The sequence below is a fragment of the Lepidothrix coronata genome, unplaced genomic scaffold (assembly GCF_001604755.1).
Source record: "Lepidothrix coronata isolate B3197 unplaced genomic scaffold, Lepidothrix_coronata-1.0 Scaffold89, whole genome shotgun sequence".
NCBI lineage: Eukaryota > Metazoa > Chordata > Aves > Passeriformes > Pipridae > Lepidothrix > Lepidothrix coronata.
The window spans coordinates 3546158-3566568 of NW_016690269.1; positions in this window are offsets into that span (position 1 = coordinate 3546158).

Sequence of the window (20411 nt, forward strand, 5' to 3'; positions counted from 1 at the left end):
AAGAATCACTGAAGGATTTAGGTACCTAAACATAACTGGTTTGAATTTTAGGAGCTATTTTCAGAAGTAATGGAGACATACAAACTGTACCCTGTCACCGAGTAAGAACAGTTGAAGGCTGGGTGAGTACACAGCGAATCATCTGTGCTGGCTCAGCTCTTCTACACTTTTCCGGGCATCTGCATTTGGCTGATGCTGGGGATTGGATCTTGACAATCAGATCCATCAACATTTCAGCAGATCCGATATAGCTGCAGCTCTGTTTCGGTGAATACTTTCACTTGTGTTCAGAAGTGTGGGTGCTAGAGGAAGAGGTAAGGTAGCAATGAAAGTTGTTTTTTTTTATTTCACATACAATTAAATAAATACAGTCTTCCTGTATACTTGTTGTAAATTATATGTAGGCCTGAAAGCAGGAATCAAAAATAAGGACCTTTCATTCCCAGCTGAGTGCCTTGAATGACAGATTTCAGTATTACTCATTTTTTCTTAATTTTTTTTTTTGACTCATGAATTTTAATTTCTTCCTTGTGCTATGCCACAGATTCAACAAGAAGGGGTGGGTATCCCTGTGGGTTTTGGCTGTCTCAAACCCTGGAAATGACAGTGTTGAAGAGCTTGGGTGATGCAGACTTAAATCTCAAACTAAGGAGGCAGAGAACAATTTCTGTCTTCTACGTGATTGCTTTTACAATTATTTTGTTGGGAATGAGGCATAAGGTATCACCAGCAGTTGAATTTTTCAAAGGTCTAAGCTTCATTCTGTCTTTCAAAATATTTATTTTCTTTCATTAAGAAAATATATGTGCTCCCACACACCCATCACCCATTTTGTTAATCCTAAATTATTGATCTGCAGTGGACGGAGAAGCCTGATTCAGATGTCAAAGCCCTGGAAAGGATTAACAGTTGGAATCTAAATGATTATTTTACTGTTTCCTTGAAAACAAGCATCCCAAGGCTCTGTGGGCCAGAATGGAACTAATATGGTTGTGATTTCAGTCCTCTGTAATAACCATACCTCTGCACGACTTAAGGCCTGCAGGGAAAGTAGCCTTGTATTTTCTCTGACAGTTTGTATTTCCAGTTTTGCAAAAACAATCTTAGGATACTGCTGAGTCATAGGGAAGTGAAAAATAAGCAGATGCCTATGCTAAATAGTGCCACTCTTTCGCAATACTATGATTTTTTATTTCAAACATGCATTATTCTGGACAAGAAAGGGGGGTATGTGGATGACTGCAGAGCTGTAATGGATAGAAAAGTTGTGGAAGGCTTTGAAAGAGATATTGGTGCAAACAACTGGTTTTGCAGAATGAAGATTATGGCTGAAACTGCCACTGAGTTACCAACAATATAGGAGAAATGCATATACTTTTCTAAGTGATTAATCTGAAATTGCTTCAGTCTATTTTCAACATTTTGTCGTGCTGCCCACTGAATTAGTAGGAGGATGTGTTAATAATTTACCATCTACGGTTCTAATAACTCACATCTAGGAATGTGATTCTATTTTGCTTCCCAAGGAGAATAACCTCAGTTACCTTGGAATGCACGTTGTAGCAAACTTTCTGAGCCCCACAGGCATCTCCTACCTTTTTTTAAGTCCATTTGATATTATATATATCTATATGTTATATATAAGAGAAGAAATTACCTGATCAACATGTGGATTAAAGTCATTGGTGGAATTTTGTCTTTTTGGATCACGGGGTGGTTTGTACAGCACTAGGCCTGCTGGAAACAGATGGGATTCATCTGTCTAAAAGGGGGAAAAGGATTCTTGTCCCTGAGTTGGCAGTGCTGACTGAGAAGGCTTTAAACTAGGTTTGAAGGGGAAAGGGGATAAGACCAATCTCACTACAGATGAGCCTGGGGGTGACACACCAGTGTTGAGGGGGAAGTCAATATCCCAGCTGAAGTGCATCTGCACCAGTGCAGGCAGCATAAGTAACAGACAGGAGGAGGAGGCTATTGGCAGGAGGAAAGCTGTGACGTAGTCACCATCTGGGAAACGTGGTGAGATGACTCTCATGACTGGAGAGCTGCAATGGATGGCTACAAACTCTTCAGAAGGGCCAGGCAAGGAAGGAGAGGGGGTGGGGTGACTCTGTACACTGGGGAGTGTTCCGACTGTGCAGAGCTCCAGGGCAGTGATGCTAAGGCTCAGTACCTGTGGCTAAAAATCTGGGGCTAACAGGCAGGCAGGCTAACACAGTAGACATCCTGGTGGGAGTCTGTTATAGACACCTACCCATGATGAAGAGGCAGAAGAGGTATTCTGTAAGTGGCTGAATGATGCTTCACAATTGCTAGCCCTTGTTCTTGTGAGAGACTTTAATTTGCTGGATGTTTGCTGGAAACTTAACACAACAGAGAAGAGTCAGCCAAGGGGGTTCTTGGAGGATAACCTCCTAACACAGGTAAGTAAGCCTACCAGGGGGGATGCCCCAGAAGACCTGCTCCTGATCAACTGAAAAGGGCTGGTGGGAGATGTGGTGGTTGGAGACTCTCTTGGGCACAGTGACCACAAAATGTTGGAGCTTTCAATTCTTGGTGAAATAAGGACAGGGGTCAACAAAACCTCTACCTTGGACTTCCAGAGCATGGACTTTGGCCTATTCAGGACACTGGTTCAGAGAGTCTCTTAGTCCTTAATAACAAAGGGGTCCAGGAAGGCTGGACACACTTTAAGAAGGAAATCTTAAAGGCACAGAATCAGGCCATCCCAATTTGCCTAAAGACAAACCAACAGGAAAGAAGATCATCCTGGCTGAACAGGAAACTTTCACTGGAACTCAAGGAAAAAAGAGTTTATGACCTTTGGAAGAAGGGGCAAGTGACTCAGGAAGAGAGTACAAGGATATTGTTAGGTCATGTGGGAGAGTACAAGGATGTTGTTAAGTCATGTAGAGAGAAAATTAGAAAGGCAAAAACTCAGCTAGAACTCAACCTGGCCACTGCTGTGAAAGATAGTAGAAAGTGTTTTTATAAATACATTAATGACTAAAACAAGGCCAAGGAAAATCTCCATCCTTTATTGGACAAAGAGGGGGAACATTGTAACCAAAGATGAGGAAAAGACTGAGGTGCTTAATGTCTGATTTACCTCAGTCTTTAACAGAAAGACCAGTTATCCTCAGGGCAACCAGTCCTCAGAACTGGGAGCAGTCTAGGAGGAATTAGTGATCTGCTGTGCCACTTAGACACTCACAAGTCAATGGTGTTGGTTGGGATTCACTGGAGGATGCTGAGGGAGTTGGTGGAAATGCTCACCATGCCATTTCTCCCCAGTCCTGGCTAACTGGGGAGGTCCCAGATGACTGGAAGTTGGCCAGTGTAAAGCCCACCTACAAGAAGGGTTGAAAGGAGGATCCAGGGATCTACAGGCCTGTCAATCTGACCTCAGTGCTGGGAAAGGTTACAGAACAGATCACCTTGAGTGCCATCACCCACATGGCAGGTTCGGGACAACCAGGGGATCAGGAGTTTAGGAAAGGCAGGTCCTGCTTGACCAACCTGATCTCCTTCTATGACCAGGTGACCCACCTAGTGGGTAAGAGAAAGATTGTGGATGTTTTCTACCTGGGCTTCAGCAAAACCTTTGATACTGTCTTCCACAGCATTCTCTGGATAAGCTGGCAGCCCATGACATGGACGGGTGCACTCTTCACTGAGTTAAGAACTGTCTGCATGGCTGGACCTGGAGAGTGGTCATGAATGGAGCTACATCCAGTTGGTGGCTGTCACAAGTGGGGTTCCCCAGGGCTCAGTATTGGGGCCAGTCCTGTTTAACACCTTTATCAATGATCTGGACGAGGTGATCAAGTGCCTCCTCAGTAAATTTGCAGGTGACACCAAGTTGGATGGGAGTGTTGATCTGCTGGAGGGTAGGAAGGTTTTGCAGGAGGATTTGGACAGGTTGGATCAGTAGGCCAAAGCCAGTTGTATGAGATACAACAAAGTGAAGGAACAGGTCTGATCTTGGGACATGATCCCACTCTGTGTTAGACACTGCATATGTTTTCTAGACTTCAAAAGTTTTGACAGAAAAGTATAAATTATCGAAGAGTCACCACTACAGTCAGAATGTTTCAAGAATTGTTTTGCTGCTATTATTAGCCTTTGATTCTGACACTGTTGTCCCCCTCACAACGCTCTCAACCACAAGCCCATGTCCTCAGGCATGATTATTGCACCACAAGTAGGTACACCATACTGTCCACATTTTCAGATTTTTTACATGCTTCCAGAAAGAAGAAAACAAAAGAAAACATGTAGAGGGGGCTAAGGCTACCCCACATAGCGTGGCACATTAAGTGTCTTGCTGAATGCTTGTTTGCATGTGCACCCATGAGTGGCAGGTGCCTGTGATGGTGTTTTGTTTTAAAGACAAATAAAGGGGAGGGAACTCCGATAAAATGACCCCACCAATACAGAGAGGCAAAATGTGAGCCGGTATAAGTGAAAAAACCAACCACTTACTAATGAGGAAAAATATCATCAACCACAAAAATACAAAGGAAACAGCTTAAATCAACAAGGCAGGAATTATTTTCTAGCTCTACCCCCCAACCCCCAGAGCGAAAACCAAAAGACAAAATAGTGAAGGCTCCTGCGCTGGAGCATGCAGCTTGGGAGAGCAAAGAAAACAACATGGCAAACGAGTTTCCACAGTCCTATGCCCTCCCCCTAACCAGCAACACAACGGGAAAACAGGGCAAAGCAAAACCTGGGAATCCGCTTTGTCAGAGGTGAGTTGCGCTGCCCAAAAATGCTTCACAGGTCTCAAAGGGCTCCTTTTGGTTTGGTGTCTATTATACCTGCAAGAGCTGCTGTCTGTTTATGTTGTTTACTCACAAGTTTCAGTATGTTCACCTGGTAAAAAGCAAAGGAGAAAACTCGTGCAATTACAGCTGTCGTACAGCAGAGCAGCAGCAAAGGACTCTGTTTTGCTTTAGGTTTCTTCTGCAGGCTGAAGTTAATGAACGGCGTGGAAGATAGGGAAGATCAACAAGAAATGCTTCTTTTTACTCTCCTTAATGAATATTTTGGAGAGACACGGAACAGTTATTTGGCAAAAAGTTAAGTTTTTTCCTGCCATATGATCACGTAGTAGTTTTAATACTGCTTTGATTTCTGGCAAAGTCGTGTTTCAAAAAAATGTCAAACATTGCTTATGTTCCTGCTGCTTTCTTTGCATTTTTATTGTTAAAAAAGGCTACAGAAATTATCATTAACCTGAAACTAGAAATATATTATACATTTAATTTGGCTTCCCCCAAAAATGAAAGCTAAAAAATGTTAGTTATAAATTATTAAGAAACGTAGTTCATTAGCAATTTCAATTTTAAAACTGTGAGTTTGAAAATGGCTTGTTTTAATGAAAATATGAAAGTATGAAAATAACAATTATGCTCCTTAGACACATTATTGACTTGATTTCTTTTTTTACTGAATAGTCACATGAAGATGAGCAATCTGTGTGTAGTACTTTCTTTCATTTTCTTTATTGCTCTTATGTCATTAACATAATTTGAGATAATTAATCTTCTCAAAAAATAATTCATCACACTGACTCAGAAACTAAACATAGTGGCATTGTTCCAGTGCCTGTAGTTGAACTGAAGTCTAAATAAATATCCAGTACCTCTTTAATATCCTCATGCAGATGATATTGTCTACACTGTGCCAATAAAGGGGACAATGCTCTTGAGTTGTGGACATCAATTATTTTCAGCTTGCAAAAAGAGGTGACCCAAATCATCCTATAGGTTAATATAGAGTCTAATTTTGAATAGATTTTTACTATCCAAGAACTAATCTATTCAGAAAACATGTCTGATTTGTCTTCACTGATCAGTTGCTGTGTGAATGATTTCTCATCTGTGTTTACTGTACTCCCACTATACTGGGGTGGGGTGAGGGGTGGAGAGGTGGTGGTAGAACATAGTGGCATGAGCCACTATGATAGCTCTTTTTTGGAAAATATCTGTTTTATTCAGAATTTCTTGTTGTCTTCAGTCTGTCAGTGGATTATCTGAAGAACAGTGTCAAGTCGTTGTAGTTGTTCCCTTCCACAGCTGAGCCTTTGCCGGCTAAGATCAGCCTTCCTGAAATCAGGGACAATTCTACTGCAGTTCATCCAGTGTCTGGCACCCTGAATTCTTCCTTCTCCTTCACGTTGAGAAGCCTCTTAGCAAAATCTTGGATAGGTTGATGTTACAAACATACAGAAAACACCACTGAACTCTGTTTTTTTCTTTTTTTTTCATTTTTTTTTTCTGTGTATAGCATAGCACTGATCCCTGCCTAAGGTATTTTTTCATTACAACGGAAGACTAATATAATAAAACCCTCAGGTTAGCTAGGATCTAGTGAGTCACTGCGTTATATCTTGAAAACAGCACTGCAAATTCTAGTAACCATCATTAGTTATGAATTTTCATCGTAAAGGACTGAGTCCTGCAGATTATTACAAAATATTTGCAAAGAGAGTTAACAGCTTGCATCAAACCAATGATACACTTGGACAAATAAAGACAAACAGGTTCTGGGGCTTATAAGTACAAAAACATTGATTGCATTCAGTTGCAAGAACTGTGCAATATTCAGCTATAGTCCTGAAGACTACTTGGGTTTTTATGTGTAATTCATTATTTCACAGAATTATTAGGATTCAGACCGATTCTAACTTATGAGGTGGCTTGAAATAAAGCATACGACTGAAGAGGGAAAATACTGCTTTTAAACTGTCAAGGAATGCTTTCTCCAGCACTGATATATTCATTTCACACATTGTAAATTAAATATGATTTATTTTTACAGGCTCTTCAAATTTTTACGTTCGTGTATTCTTTTCTAAGTGCCTTTTATATATTCGTTGCATTTCATAATGTGTCTTCCCTCAACAGATGGTGTTGTTGAATGCACAGCCAAGTTTTTTTAGCACCTGTGAGAATGGGGAAAAACATACTGTCCCAAGATATTGATAGCCCACACGCAAAGAACCAGTGCATGAAATTAAATGGGTACAGATACATCTTTGTTTTTAAATCAAGAATTCATTCTATGAGATTTTGAATGAAGGTTGTCACTTATAAAAAAGCCACGACTGAGTCTGTGAAATGATCCTGCCACACACTGATGATGGATTAGATTAAGGAAGAAAATGATGGTGTGAGCAAACATGTTCACCTCTTTCTTGCAGAGAGGTAGGGGCATAGACATGGTGAGCTGCTTTGGCTTGGTTGAGAAGTGCCATGTCATTAAACTGTAGTAATTTAGTTACTTTCAATTATTTGCTCATAAAGTTCATGCAGAAGCATCTTCCTTTAAAGGAAAACAGGACTTAGTCAACCAGTTGTCCACAGGAGACTTTAATTCTCCAGGCTTCCCCTATATAGGTAAAACCCACTGAAATCACTGTCTATATAGGCAAATTTTGTAGAATTCTAACCAGAAAAAAAATCTCTGGAACATTTACAATGCATCTAGTTTTATGGCTAAGTCCAGTAAATTTTCACTGTCTCAAGCCTGAAAAGAAGCAATAAATCAGCCTAATGGGCTAGATAGGTTGAGTGTTACTATTGTTCTGTATTATCAGGACAGTAAAGAATGGCCATCCACCATACAAGGGGTTCTGTCTCAGCCATTTTGTGTGCTCAGTGTTATTAAACTTGATTAAATTTTTCAATGCATATGTGCAAAACTGGACAACTAGTTTTTTACGAAGTAATTTTAATGCAGGAACTTGACTGAATAGGCGACCTTGCATTTTGAGTTTGCTTTTTCAAAAGCGAGAAAGCAGCACATAACATCTGCAACCTATTTACCCACACAGAATTAAAACTGAGCAAGCATTGTTCCTTTCATGTACTTAAGAGACTTAATTACAGGCAGTCCAGAACATGTGTTTCTTCCATCCTGGAGGTAATAATACAGCAACTGATTTTGCTTTTTTTTTGATTCAGAAAGTGATTTTGAAACAAACGTATATACATAATGCTATCAAGTATTGCTTTTAAAATTGGCAAATGACACTGTGTAAAGTCCTCAAATATCTTCAGCAGTTCTCTCTTACGGTCACTTTGGTAAACCATTCACGTGTAAAGGGAAGTAATTAGTTCCAGTTTTGCTTTTATTAATTGCCTTATAATTTTTTAATCAGCACTTCATTGTTGCACGAAACTAACAATCTGATTTGGATATTTTCTCATTGTACTTTACAGGATTCATTGGTTTTTATTGCTATAAGGGATACTGATATTAAGAGTCAAGACTGGTTTTTCAGTGATGAATACTGTGAATATTTTGTCTGTTTTGAGCAGAAGTGCCATGTTTACTGCTTAGGCACACAGCCACCAGATTGGCGAGGGTGGTATAAAAATATGGGTGAAAGAAGCACACCTCGATGTCACAGCTCAGAAGCAGTGACCTGTATTTATGTGATTATGTAACACTGATGTAAATGCCACGCACCAGGAGAGCAGAGAATCTTAATATAAAATGCCTTCCCTTCTCAGCTTTAAAAAGCCAGTGCCTGTACATGGCACAAATCTTCTCTTTTGTGATAGCTTCTTTCAATGCAGGTGTGGTGGGTTGACCCTGGCTGTATGTGAGGTGCTCACCAAAGCTGCTCTATCCCTCCCTTCCACAACTGGACAGGAGAGAGAAAATATAACAGAGATTCATCAGTTGAGACAGGGACAGAGAGAGGTCCCTCACCAAATGTCATCACAGGCAAAACTGACTCGACTTGGGGATATTAACTGAACTTATTGTTAACAAAATCAGAGCAAGATAAAAAGTAAAATAAATCTTAAAACCACCTTCCTCCCAGCCCTCCCTCCTTCACAACTCTACCTCCTCCTCCAGTGGCACAGTTGGTTGGGTGTTTACACAGTTGGTCGTGGTTTGTTCATCACAGGTTATTTCTGCCACTGCTCAGGGAAAGGAGTCCTTCCCCAGCTCCATCGTGGGGTCCCTCGGGAGACAGTCCCCCATGAGCTTTCCCAGCCTGAGTGTATCTCATGGGCAACAGTGCTCCCTGAGCTGCCGTGATGGGGGTCACTCTACCATGGCTTGTAGTCCTCCAGGCACAGCCTGGTCCAACATGGGTCCCCCACAGGGTCACAAGTCCTACCAGGAAACCTGCTCCAGCATGGGCTCCTCCCTCTGCAGGTCAGCAGGTCCCTGCCAGATCCTTTTCCAGAGCAGGTTTCCCATGGTTTCACAGCCTCCTTTGGGCATCCACCTGCTCCAGCCTGGGTCTCCTCCATGGGCTGCAGGTTGATCTCTACACCCCTGTGGGCCGTCATGGGCTGCAGGGGGACAGGCTGCTCCACCATGGTCTGCACTACAGGCTGCAGGGGAATCTGTGCTCAGGCACCTGGAGCACCTCCTGCCCCTCCTCCACTGACCTTGGTGTCTGTAGCCGTGTTCCTCTCACATGTTCTCACTCCACTCTTCTCTGGTCGCAGTTATGTCTGCACAATAACTTTTTTTTCCTTCTTGAATATGTTATTACAGAGGCGTTACTACCATTTCTAATTGTCCCAGCCTTGGCCAGCAGCAGGTCTGTCTTGGTCTGGCTTTGGCTCTGCTGGAAGTGGAGGAAGCTTGTAGCCCCTTCTCACAGCAGCCACACCTGTAGGCCCCCACCCTCCTCCAAAACCTGCCCAAATTCAACACAGCAGGCATTCAGTCAGGTATCAGAACAGTATTGAAAAAATGCCTTGGTATCTCTAAAATTAGTGTTTTGATACTTGAAAAAAAATTTCCTATTTCAAGATAATGTAATTTAATTACATATGCAGCTTACCACAACGTGATTAATGTTTGATGGCACTTAGAGGAAAGAAGTGTTAACATGCTAAACGTTATAAAGTACTTTCTGATTCTAACATGGAATTAAAGGGAAGTTACATAGCATAAACTGACAATGATTCTTTCTGACATGGGGTTTTATAAGACTTTTTTTTTTTTTGCAATGTCAGTGAAAAACATGAAGTGACACTTTCAGAAATAGTTTCTCTATTAAAAGCCCACATCAGGAAGATCTTTTTGCTTCTAAAACAAAAAATAAAATACACCCTCATGCTGGAATACTGCAATGAAAAACATAAATATCTTACTACATTGCTTTTCAAGTTAACATCACTCCCCAAGGTCTAAGTTGTAAACTAAAGGAAAAACTTTCATGAAAAATATTTCTTTAGATCAAGAGCTACTTACATGAAAATATATTTAAAGAAAAGCTGATTCATATGTTTGAGTTATCACCATGTACTTCACAAATTTATTTCATTTTTTTTCTATGATTTTCAGGTTCTGAATTGATTTTAAATCCAATTTTATTTAATCTGCTCCTAACTAGAATCATGGGTATTTATCTATGTTAGTGGAAGAATTGCTGAAGGATTCAAATAATTCCTACAAAAAACCCAGACATTAACAAAAGATAGATTATTTAGGAGAAGAGTTTTGCAATCTATTAAAAATCTTGGAGACACCAGGACAGAGTTTATCCAGAAAGTCTAAGGTTCCTGCTGAGCTTTGTTGAACTTGCTGGAGACTTAACTGGAAAAGTTCTGGTTTGGGAGAAAAAACTACGACACCAGGGCTCCTTTATGCCAGAAGAATTCCAGAATCCTTGGAATATTTACAAACATGTCTAATTTTACAATATGCATGCCTTGTACTCTCCCAGCTTTTTCCTTATCCTTTCAGCAAGAAAACTTTGACTTGCCAGAATGGTAAAGCACAATTTGGAGAGCTAGCTCAGTGATTGCTTTTATGGACCACTAATTATAGAATCCCTCCACACGTACAATTGCATGCTGCTTTCTGCAGTTAGTCACTTGTGAAGCTGTAACAGCCTGCACCTTAGGGAAATTTAGCTCCTGAAGTGCAAATAGTTACACCTAGATTCCAAGTATAATCTTATACTTTTACACACTTTAGTCACAGAAAATGTATTGTACTAATATAGAAGAGAAATTATCTCTGCACTTTCGAAGACTGGCAGGCTGGTCCATAGTAGGATTTATCACTGGTATTAGTTGTAAAAATGTTGTCTAATACAATAAAATGAAATAAAATAAAATTTTCTACTAAAATAAAATAAAACAAAGATGTTTTGAAGTCCTCTGAATATTACTTTTGCAGCTTATAATAAAATCTACTGGTGTGATTGAGGGAGATGTTAAAAGTTATTGATTTTAGATGTAGGTGAATTCGATTGCTTGTGGAGGCAGTGAGGATAGTGGCTCCTCAGCAGGCAGTTTGTAGTTCTTGGCTTCCTGGAAATAGCCTTTCTGAAGACTTCCCACCTCCCCACCCAGTAACAGCATAATCAGAATTATTCCTCCACCTGGCATATCGTTTGTACCCGTAAAACATCATCTCTTCTCCAGTCTCAGAAGACCTTAACGAAAGCAACAAGCCTCACAAATGACTGTACTCACCCTCAAGAGACCATGGAGACAATGATGCCAGCTGGAAAGAACCCACTCACAGTGTTTTTCTCTCCTGCATCTATTGGAACTGCAAAGTCAGGTCTCATTCTTAAAACTAATTTTGAAATGGGAGAGGTTAACCATCACAAAACCTTAAAATGTCTCTGAAACATACCTAGCTTAAACTTTGCAGAGTAAATCTGAGTTACAGATTGTGCAAAGATAAAATGACCATTTCTGTAATAAAATTTTCATGCTCCCAAATATAATACAAGAAGTAATCCTTCTGCATGATCACCATTTATCAGAAGAAATGGATTTGAATATGCTTCAATAAATAGATCATAAATCCAGAAATGAGAATGGAAGGTGACAGGATTAGTTCAGTGATAATATCAGAATCCTGTTATAGTACATTACACAAAATAATGAAGTGCAATATGAATTTTCCAATATAGTCTTAGAGGGCCTAATCTTTCTGTGCAGACAACATTGTTGAACGCTTTTTAGACCTTCCGAAAGTATCTCTTGAACATTCTGATCGCCACATCTATATTTTTTTGTGTACCTTATAGTATTTCTATACCACAATCCCCTCAAAGAGTTTCAAGCAACCTCACCAGAAAACTGCAACTTTTATGTGGAGTCGGCTTTAAAATATCCATTATAGTTCAGTAGAAATTCTTGTTGATATTAATTGTAATACTAAGTTTGGATTTTTACATTATTCTGTCTTTCATTCTAGGAAGTGAATTTTAATAGCTTGTTTAATAGCAAGAAACTGTTAGAAAAAAGTGTTGAAAAAGTTCTTGACCCTGAAAATATTTTACTAATTTTCCAGTTGCAGATCATGACTATTAGCAAAGATTGAAAACATTTTCATAAAGCACAGCTAAGTACATGTGTAAACACTCCTGTTCAGGTCAGGTTTAGAGCTGTATATGTTGAGATCAATGGGCTTTGGTTTAAGCTGATATGAACAGCAACCCCTTTGCCACCTTTAAGGCTAAACGAAGGAGGTCTATCAGTTCTTGTGTTTATCCTGATGAAGGGTGTACTTATGACTTGGAAGAGGAGGTTCCATTGGCACACTCATTGGAAGATCCACAGCACAATCATGTAGGAAGTGTCAGAACATTTACCTGCATTTCTGTGCCCCAGGCTGGAAGGAGTTGTAGGGTACAAATAAAACTTAGGTAGAGCTGTAGCCACATTCATCTTTGGATCAAGAGAGGCACAAGAAATATCTTTGCAGCTCGCCTCTGATGCAGTGAGCAAATGAGGTTTTGGGCTAATGCCATCATTGTTTTTTAGTCCATACATGCAGTGGTTAGTAGAGTCTTGAGGAGCCAAGTTTAAGTTAAAGGCAATCCAATACCAATTCACCCAACTGTGTGGGAGACTTACGATGTGACAAATAGTCCGGAATTGTCACAGTGTCATTTTTACACAACGTCTCTTTGACTCTTCTGAATAATATATGCAAAACAAGCCTCAAGATCACGTGAAAAGGCCACTTTTGCACTTCTCAGAATGGCAGACTGGATAGCCTCAAATGATGGCTTTTATGAAATTCATCTTTATGATAGACTTTTAGAATAACCAGGAAAGAACTCAATAATTAAACTACAGATTAGAATTAAATATGAATAGCACCCATCTTTTTAATATTTTTACTTTTAGTTGTTGTAAAAAGGACAAAAGTATATCATACTCCAAATTTTGTGAATCTATAATAATCTAGCAAAACTCCTGTCTGCTGGGACACACTGCTAATGACAGAGCAGCACATTTCTGTCTGTTCATTATTAAAATTTGTTAATATAGCTGTGCTCTATCTAACCTTATGTGCCCAACAGAATGCTAATTAATTTCAAAAAAAATTCTCTGTTAATTAGTGTGAAGTGCAATTACATCTGTTATGTCATCCAGGTTTCTATTCTCCTCAGAAAATATTTAATGATGATCATTTGCAGTTTGCTTTTTAAATGAATATTATGTAGGTTATTTTTTCAATAGACAGAAGTGCAAATTTGATATTCTCTGAAGTTTTATGGATGAAACAGATCTTTCTTTTTCCTCAATTATGAATACAGTAGAATGCAGAATTTTGAAGAATGATCGCTTTAAATCCTACTTATTTTATAATATTTAGCCCACCTATAAATATTGTATTTATAGGTAGGTTAATTATTCCTATTTTTCTTTTTTTTTTTTTTCCTCCTACTTGCAGAGAACTTTATGTTAGCTATATAATTCAATCCAGAGATACGACTGCATCTTCTGATTTGACTGAAAATGGTGAGTGAAAAAATCTGCATCCTGATATCCAGTTTCTCATTCACAGTAAAGCTTTGTATTAGGTCCATCTACATGTCTACTATTCAGTGCTTTTCCTTGTAGAAACACAAGCTTTTTTAAGGAGCTTCTCCTTCTATGCACTGTAAGTGGAGCCCTCACATCTAACAGGAAATTTAAAAAAAAAAAAAATAGACAAATACTTTGATTAAATTGAGGCCAGAGTGACTTTCAGTGTGATGTAATCCCTGAATAATCTCTAAAAGGTTTGAATTTAGCGACATCATACTACAGGACTGTTAACACCACGCGTGAAGCTTCTGTGCTCAATTCTGACAGCTGTGGCGGACAGTGAGTAGTGGATATTTCTGTTTTAATGCTAAGCACATAATTTTATTAAAATATCATCTATTTATTCTGTATTTTTGCTTACTGAAGACACACCTGCCTGTTGTGGCAAGAGAATAACAAGAACTAGATATGGCAACCAGATTACAGAGAATCAGAGGAACGTGGAGCTTAAGGCACACCAGCCAAAGCCAGTTGGACTTAGTTGAGAAATTTTAAGGCTGACTTTTTAAAAAGAGATTGGTTTTGGTTAGTTTGGTGGGTTTTGGGGTTTTTTTTAGTATTTTTGTTTGGTTGGTTGGTTTTGGTTTTGGTTTGGTTAGGTTTGGTTTTTTAATTTTGAATGTAAAAAAATCTTTTTAGGGTTTTTTAATTTTCATAACATTTCTACATGGGTTGAACTTTGGGAAGAAGGTCAGATAAAGGAGATTTTGTGCCTCTCATTATTTATTGATAAATGTGCAGGCTGGAGAGTAGGAGACAGTCTGACACATAGGAGGGGTGTCTGAAATTGAGCTAATTTCAGGGGTTTGCTGTTGCTTTTTTAACATACAGCTAAATTTGCTGCATGAGATGTGCTGGATTAAAAGAGAAGATTACATTTAAGGGGGAAAATAAAGAAGTTTAGCTGGAAGCACTGCCATGGCAGGAGACACTGAGAAATTTCTGCCTAAATTTACCCAGCAATTCTGACCTTAACCATCAATGTCTATACAGTCACAAATTGTTCCACTTAAAAAGTGATGCACAATTCCAGAGAAAGTGCGTGAAATGGTGTGTAAGACCATGTTCCTGAAGCCGCTTCCAGGGGACCTCAAACTCTTCCTTGTTACTTGTTCACATAATATCAGAATATGACTCTGTCATGAAGATTTCCTCCCTCTCTCAATGTTACTAGGAATTAAATTGCTTCTATAAGCACATGCAGTTTACCTACGTAGCACTCTGCATTCTCCAAAGGGAAACAGAAACGTTCCAGTCGGTGTTGTTTTCCTTTGAACTCTGATTCTAGGTTATTTATGAACTGCAAGCTTATTAAATAAATCAGTCCAGTCTGATGTGAGACCAAAATCGTAAAAACAAAAAGTGGAAAAAAATAATTTTAAAAGGTTTACTTTTTATTTTTAGATTTTTATATATAATTATAGATAATTCCATATGTCTGGAAGTTGAATCACCACTAGAAGATTTTTTTGTAATAGAATGATTAAATGTTTGAGCCTAAGGTTTTAGTATTCATTATTCCTGAGAAAAAAATATATTGCTTTGGGGTTTGAGAAGGTTTTTTTGAAATTATGTAAAGGACTTGCAAGTAACTTGAGGTTTATTTATGTCACTTAGTCTTCTTTCTTCTTTTTGGAACAGAAACATAAAGTGCAAGCTGTGTAGCCAATTATCACACACTGAGAACTCTTAGCACTTCGTTTAGACACATAACAAGAAAGGAACACAAAGATCTTTTGTGGAATATGACTATTCCGGGGGCACTGTCAGGGTAGCAGCCATGTACCTGTACAATCAGGGATGGCACTATTCAGAGGGCACAGCAAACAAAGAGCATGTTTGCACACATCCTCTCTGCTTTCTGTGTTAAACTAGCATCCACCTATTCTGCGTAAAGCATGGAAGTCAGGATTAAATGAGTGCGTTATGACAAAGGGACACAAAGGAGATCAGAAATTGGGCAAAATCAAGAGTGACTACCCTCTGTAAGGCACAGACCAAGCATCCTTACCCACTTTACTGTATATTGTTATACAATAAGGCAGTTTCTGGGCAAAAATTTTGGATTTTTCTTTTGCGTATGGTTTTTTTGCCCATCAGATTTCTCTCCCCCCACACCCAGTTTGGATCCATTCCTCATGCCCTCAACAGAGAAAGGTTTCAGGCCACCACAGACTGTTTTTTTTAATTACTGTTCACATGCAGTGTTGATTAAGCACACAGCATTTGCCAAGTAAGTGTGAAAACTGTAGAGAAACAAGGCAGTGCTACATTTAAGGTTTTTCTTTTCTTTCTTTTTTTTTCTTCCAGAAAAACAATTTTAGAGCTTCAGAGACACATTCCTTAGAGCAAATATTTTTACCTAATGGTACTAAATGATGTTGAGAGGCTTTTCAGCTACAATATTTACAAAGCTCTTATTGTGTAACCTTAATTACAGGTCAAGGGCATTTTTAGTTCCTAAGATGGGTAATAAATATAATGCAATCAAAGTGCTCTTTGCAGTGGTTCTTTTCCATTAGCAAAAAATTTTACATTTCCATTAATTATGAATATCAATAATAATACATAAGCCCAATGATTCATGTAATTTAAAAAGCCCTTTTTGGCAGATGTTAAGGCCTTTTTTTCCACTGTTGCTTTAATGCAGAATGTCTCTGGTACAGCTGTTAAAAATAATTCAGTTTTCTGTAAATCCGAATGTTGTATTTGTGAGTACTTTACTGCTTGGTGAAAGCAGAGAGTAATGCACTCATTAACATGCATCGTGGTGCTGGTTGTTTACAGCTATCAGAAGAAATCTGTGGGAATGCAGGTATCTTGGCATAGATCAGAGTAGGTGCATGATTGCTTTGCTTTATGCTGAGAGAGAAATTCGTCTGCTCACAGTGAGTGTGATGCTCTCAGTGGTGTCCACAGGAGGTAAGGCCTGGATCCCACTGTTGCAAACAGCCCTGCCTGTGTCTCCTTCCCTTTCATCAGCTCATTGCTGTCTCAGGCAGCTGCACCTCCTCAGAGGCTTCGAGGCAGCTCTGGACTGTGGCATCCCAGCCATGGGGTTGCAGCAGGAGAAATGTCATCTCCCGTTGGCCCATGCACCCACCCTTGGCACTGCAGGCAGGCTGCACCCCACAGCCCCTCAGTGCCTGGTAATCCCTTCCATTGCTTTGTGCCTTCCCTCCTGGGCAGTCCTCATAGCACATCCCTCTGCCCCCTCCAAACACGCATCCCCCCTCACAGTTCAGCAAGCTGTTACACGTGAAGAAGACGAGCAGCTTTATACTTTTCAGTATACAAAGGTTTTCTGCCCCAGACTGTCCCTGCCAGGAGCAACTCTGCTCCCTGCCTCAACAATCCAGCTGGCTCCTCCACACCTGGGACAGTGTAAAAGTAGACAGAAGACAGGTTAAAATATATACACTAGAGCCACAGAACTCTCAAGTTTGTGATACTCCAAGGACCAACGTCAGACTCCTCCAATAGAGCTTGGGCTGATGCCTGCGCTGCTTGAGGCTCAACCCTTCATCCACTTCACCACTAAGAAGATGCAAAGACGTCTGACACGAGGACTTCACTGAGCTCAGGGGCAGGTTTTCACAGGCAGATACTTGTACATGCTGCTTTAGGCCTGTGCAAGTGTGAAAGTGCTGTAGCAAATGTATTATGAATGTTGCTCTGTCTTAGATTCTTAAGTACATTATACTGGTAAGTAAGTTAGGCCTATAAGTGAGTTACTCTTAGACCCTAAAATTCCATAGACCCTTTAGTTAAATTGTTTAAATTAGACTATCAATTAAGTGCTGTTAAGTTGAACTGAAATTGAAACCCTTAGGCCTAAACTGTTGGTCAAGTCTGAGGCTGAGTTTGGCAAGAGGGTCCTCTCTGAGCCTTGTGATTCAATGGAAGGGTCTCTCTCGTTCCTTTTTATCCTTACTCTTTCCTACCTCATCCTGTTTCCATCCCCAGGCTCCCTGTAGATCATTATAGATTGATTTTAGTTTTAGATTTATTGATTTTAGATTTTAGTTTTTTCTCTCTGTGTTTAATCATCTAGCAAGTAGTAAAGTAAACCTTCTCAATGAACTCTGTTGTGCTTTCCCTGTTATATTAAACCTGTTTTTTAAACACCTTTTCCAACAATTCTTGGAGGGACCTAAAAGATTCATTTACAACATTACCACTCCAGTTTTATGTCTGACGTGATGCTTCCCTTGTCTAAGGATGAGTCTGTCGCTGGTAGCTCCCAGACTTCAGATTTCCTCTGCCAGTTTTTTATTTCCTCTGTAGTCAGAACCTCTTTTCTCCCTATTGCCACGTGCATTCCCTCTGAAAGAAAGAAGACTGATATACTGTGGCTGGCAGAACAGGGAAGTCAGCTGTGGGCATAGGGAGTATTCACCTTCTGTGGGTTTTAGCAGTACTTTCGTTAACTCTGATGCACTTCCAGAAATGGACCTACAGCAAAAATCACTGAAAAAAAAGCACTTTGGCTTTTGTAGAATTTCAAACAGATTGTGAGGCAGTGAGAAGGAAGCTTGTTGTAAACAAATCACACGGCTGATGTTTAAAAAGACTATTTTCTATCAAAGAGACTTCTGCCTCTTTGCAAGAAGATTATCTTTTGTTTCTCTTTCTTATACGAAATATTGATCATCTCGATAATTCTAATTTTCTAACACTGAACTATCACAGCAAGTATGTTTTTATTTAGAATGGTCACTTTGGATGATTCAAATAATGATCAAAATTAGTTAAGTGTATTTTTAACTCCGGAATACAGCTGAACTGGCTGTTGTAGTAAGTTGCAACATATTTGAAGTTGAAAATAAAATCACCACATTATTTGAAAAAAGGAAAACTATAATAGATCCCTTTTTAGTTGTTTCAAATAAGAAACCTTTGAGATGATGTTTTACATACTTGACAGATAGCTATTGGGACAAAAAAACCCTTCTGTTTTCTAAAGTGTTTTCAATTCACATGGTTATTATTCCATTCACTGTGAATATATGTCTCCTCGTCAGTCTACAAGTTATCAGTTACTTTAGTAAGAATGTTTGATCTTGCAAGTCTATGAACATTAGAACAGCTGACGCAGATCATGCCACCCTTGAGGATAAATTTTACATTGTCTTGTCTTGCTGAGTTGCAAGAGATGCAGAACACTTCCTCAGCGTTTGTTCACATTTCTGCCTTGATACAGACAGCACAGATCAAGCAGAAGATGCCTTCTCTTTCCCCAGCCTCACAAGATGCTAAAGGTTTTGCTGAAGATGTTTTTTTGTGCATACATAGAGAGCCACAGTTTTTGACAGTGGATCTTGATTTGCATCAGTAAAAACGTGCACAACATTTTTGTGTAACATTTTACCTGGAAATAGAACAACCCTGTCAATTTACTGTGAGTACCCATGGGTTGGCATTATCTCATGCAAATAGCTACCCGGCCTTTGGGCCTTAAGCCCTTCTGATAGTGGAATGAAGGATGAAAAGATTACAGGGTGAGCATCTCTATTTGTCTCCCTTTTGTTCTCTTTCAGTATTAATCTACATTTAGTATCTTTCTTCTTTCAAAGTTTTCTCTGTGAAGTTTAATTAAGTCAGCTTTTAGCTATATATAAAAGCACCATTTAACACAAGGGACTGTTTTCTAAGTTCCCAGGTAAGATTGTTGTTATCAAGCCAGGTCCTTTTCTGAGTGGGATCAATCTAGTTTCATCTTTGGATATTCCATTTGGATTTTCTGGCTCTAAAGACAGTGGGGAAAGTAGTGCCAAAAGCATGTAGATGAGTGTTTGTTTGGCTCCTGTGCAAGAAGCCCTCTAAATACTGGTAATTGCTTTGTTTTCAGTTTCTGTGTTCTGCAACAGATTAGCTAGAAAAACAGGGTAAAATTATCCGCAGCTTATCTAAAAACTCTCTATACTGCTTACTTTTCATCCTCATTATAAAACAAAAAAGGAAGTAGTCCTAAACAATCCCTGAAACTGATCTGCCACGTAGTTTCTAGTGCCTTGTGACAAAATTTAAATAAACAGACCATGTGTGTGGGGCTTCATGCTTCCTCTCAGGAGAGACCTAAACAAGGTTTGAAACTGTTGACACAGACCCTATCTTGTTGCCACCAGGGGAATTAAAATGGGCAATTACATTCTCAAGTAATTGCAGCCTTCAACATAAAAAAAGGGAGAAGCATATTTGAATTATTTGCTTGTTAATCTTGACAACTTCTGTGCTTTTTTTCAGTGCTTGTGACTCCTTGTACAAAACAGGTAGATGCTTATCAGTAGATGAGTTTTACTTGGTTTTAATACTTAATCTTTGTTTAATCTAATTGAAGCCCTGAATTGTAGTTTTCAGCTGCCTGCCCCCCCCCCCTTTTTTTTCTCATCCCTGACTTAATTTTGTGAGCTTTATGAGGAAAAAAAATCCCAGATTGCTGCCCTACTTAGCTTATTTACCATGTATATCCAGGTATTTCAGGTAGCTCCAAAAGCATTTGAAGCAATTTCATGGTGACAGTGATGTCATATTGTTTAGTATATAGTATAAAAAGACACTATCTTCAAGCATCCCTTTGCA